This window comes from Chrysochloris asiatica, unplaced genomic scaffold, assembly GCF_000296735.1.
Source record: "Chrysochloris asiatica unplaced genomic scaffold, ChrAsi1.0 scaffold00047, whole genome shotgun sequence".
Classification (NCBI taxonomy): Eukaryota; Metazoa; Chordata; class Mammalia; order Afrosoricida; family Chrysochloridae; genus Chrysochloris; species Chrysochloris asiatica.
Genome location: NW_006408565.1, coordinates 10687140 through 10690695, shown reverse-complemented (window position 1 = coordinate 10690695; position 3556 = coordinate 10687140).

The following is a 3556-nucleotide window of genomic DNA, read 5'->3' as shown; positions in this document are numbered from 1 at the left end:
TCTGCCACAAATAACCCTAACTATAAGCCTTCCAACCTTCTAAATATTCCTTTATATGTGGTTCAGAGTTCTGGGACCATCCCCTGAGCCTGCTTGGTTAGGTATTCTGTGTTGTTGCTGGTGGAACTCCTCAGTGCACTTCCACCCGATCCGCCATCTTGTTTGTTGTCCGAGGCTGTAAATCTTTACGGGAGCAGAAAAGCCTCATCATTCTCCTGCGGAACAGCTGGTAGTTTTGAACTGCTGACCTTGCGGTTCACAACCCAATTCATAACCACTACGCTACCAGAGCTCCTTAGATCTAAGGTTAGGGGTCATTAAAATAATCCTCTCCTTTCACATCCAGAGGATTCTCTCTGGAACACAATTACTCCAGGAAGTGATCACATCTTAATATTTCATCATTTAACACTTGAGTTGGGCTTAGGATATAGGGTGAAGAGTGGGCAAACTCGTATTTATTAATTTTGAAGTTGTAACTGGAGTAGAAGCTAACCAGCTTTTTCAAAGACCTGAATTCCCTGGTCCCTAAATATCACTCTGTGTACAAATATTATGGATTTCAACTGATAGAGGAGAATGGGAAACAAACATGTTTCTGTGGTGCTGATGGTTAAGCACTGAACTCCTAGTGGAAAGGTCAGTGGCCTGAGCCCACCCAGAGGTGCCTCTGGAGACAGGCCTGGCAATTTGCTTTGTAAGGGTCACAGCCTTAAAACTCTTTGGAAACAGTTCTTCTCTGCACACATGGGGACACGATGAGAAGGAATAGACTCCATGATAATTAACAACTTCCATCAACCTGATCTCCTCTGTAATTGTAATTACAACGAGATCATAAGCCCAAGAGGAGATTGGGAACCCAAACACGTCGAACTGGTGCCACAGAAAGTAAATCAGGTTATCTGCCTCTGAAACTGTGCCTGGAGGTATATAAATCTGTCTATGGGAGTGTCCCTGGATTAGGTTGCCACATGATATAAATAAAGACATAATATGCTGTGGTACACACTCAAATGTTCACACTCCAGTTGACTGTCTCCTATGCCATATGCTATGAACAATGAGCCCCCAACTCCTATAGAAGAACCGGCACTTATAAAAAATACAGATTCCTGGGTTCTGTCTTAAGTTTTGTTGTTGCTAGATGCTATCAGGCCAGTTCCAAATCATAGGGACCGTATGTACCAAAGAATGAAATATTGCCTGGTCCTGCACCATCCTCACAATCATTGCTATGGGAGCTTCATGGGAAAATGGAATTAAAAGATAATGGAATTTCTCCACAAACTTGTGGAAGCCCCCTTATGGGTTTGAGTCCAGTCATCTCATCTAGGGTTAAAGTGAATAGAGGCAAATACAGTTAACTGATGTTACATAGAGGAGATTGCAATAATTATAACTAAGCGAAGTGTATGATTTGTTGAAAGTGGGACTATAAATCTTCACTTTGTTCACAATAAAAAGTTTCTTGTTTTAAAGATAATGGGATTTTCCCACTAAGTTTTTGAAGTCACTTCTTATGTTTGAGCCTGTGTCAACCCACTTCATTGAGGGTCTTACTCTTTTACACTGACCCTTTATCAAGCATGAGGTCCTTCTCCAGAGACTGGTCCCTCTCGATAACACACCCAAAGTATATGAGAGGAGCCTTGGAGACATGCTTTCTAAAAATAAAGAAAAGGTATTAAAAAAAAAAAAAAAAAAAACTAAGTAAAGGAGATAAACTCTTACCTTCCTGGCTTATAAGGAGCATTCTGGTTGTACTTCTACTAAGACAGATTGGTTCTTTCTTCTGGCAGTCAATAGTCTTCACCGATACTGTAGTTCAAATGCATCAGTTCTTCTTAGGTCTTCCTTCACATGCATATGAGGTGGTTGAAAATACTATGGCTTGGGTCAGGTGCACTTCTGTCCTCAAAATGACTTCTTTGCTTTTAACACTTTTGCAGCAGATTTGTCCAGGAGAACAAATAAATCTGTGTTGGCATAAGTATAGCCAGAATGTTCCTTAGAAGCCAGGATAATAAGATTTCTTCTCTCATTTTGTTGTTGTTATTAGGTGGCATCAAGTTGGTACTAACTCATAGCGACCATATGCAGAAAGCACCAAAAGAAGATTGAAGGAATACACAGAGTCACTGTACCAAAAGGAAATGGTTGATGTTCAACCATTTCAACAGGTAGCATATGATCAAGAGCCAGTGATACTGAAGGAAGAAGTCCAAGGTGCAGGTGAAGGAATTGGCAAATAACAAGGTTCCAGGAATTGATGGAATAAAAATTGAAATCTTTCAAGAAAGTGAGGCAGCACCGGAGGCACTCACTCTTCTATGCCAAGAAATTTGTAAGACAACTATCTGGCCAACTGATTGGAAGAGATCCATATTTGTGCCCATTCCAAAGAGAGGTGACCCAACGGAACACAGAAATCATTGGACAATCTCTTTGATATCCCATGCAAGTAAAGTTTTACTAAAGGTAATACAGAAATGGCTGTAAGCATACATTGACAGAGAACTTCCAAATGATCAAGTTGGATTCAGAAGAGTGGAATGAGGGATATCATTGCTGATGTCCGATGGATCTTAGCCGAAAGCAGAGAATAGCAGAAAGATGTTTACCTGTGCTTTATTGACTATGCAAAGGCTTTCTTCTCTCATACTTTGGGCATATTATCAGGAGGGATCAGTCAGTTCCTGGAGAAGGAAATTATGCTTGGAAAAATGATGGATCAGTGCAAAAGAGGAAGCCCCCAATGAAATGGATTGGCACAGTAGCAGCAGCAATGGGTTGAATCATAGCAAAATTATGAGGATGGTGCAGGACCAGGCAGTGTTTCATTCCATTGTGCATAGGGTTGCTGTGAGTAGGAGTCAACTCAACAGCATATAACAACAATATAAATTGTTTGATTTCTTGAGTGCTGTTTTCATGGGTGTTGATTGTGGATCCAAGTAAAATGAAATCCTTGATGATTTTCATCTTTTCCCCATTTATCATGATGTTGCTTATTGGTTCAGTTGTGAGGACTTTTGTTTTATGTTGAGATGTTCACACTAAAAGCTGTATTCTTATTATTATCCCTGATAATATTTTATTGTGTTTTTGGTGAAGGTTTACACAGCAATTTAAGTTCCCATTCAACACTGACATTGTTTACATTTTTCACAGTGCAGAAGTATTCTCTTTATTTCCATTCTGGCTGCTCAGTTTCCATTATTGAGTTTCCCTGCTCTTTTACATTTTCATTTTTGTTTTAAAAGAATTGTTGCCCTTTCAACGACATTCCAGTGTGGCTGCTTCATTTCCATTAATGTAATTTTCCCACCCTATTAGATTCTCATCTTTATTTAAAAGTAACTCTTGATAGTTTAATCTCATTGTTGTTGTTAGGTGTCACCGAGTTGCTTCCAATTTATAGCGACCCTATGCACAACAGGAGTCCTGGTGTGGTGCTATGGGATAAGCATTGGACTGCTAATCACAGTTCAAACCCAACAGTTCCTTGGAAACCTTATACAGGGTTACTATGAGTTGAACAGACTCTGTGACA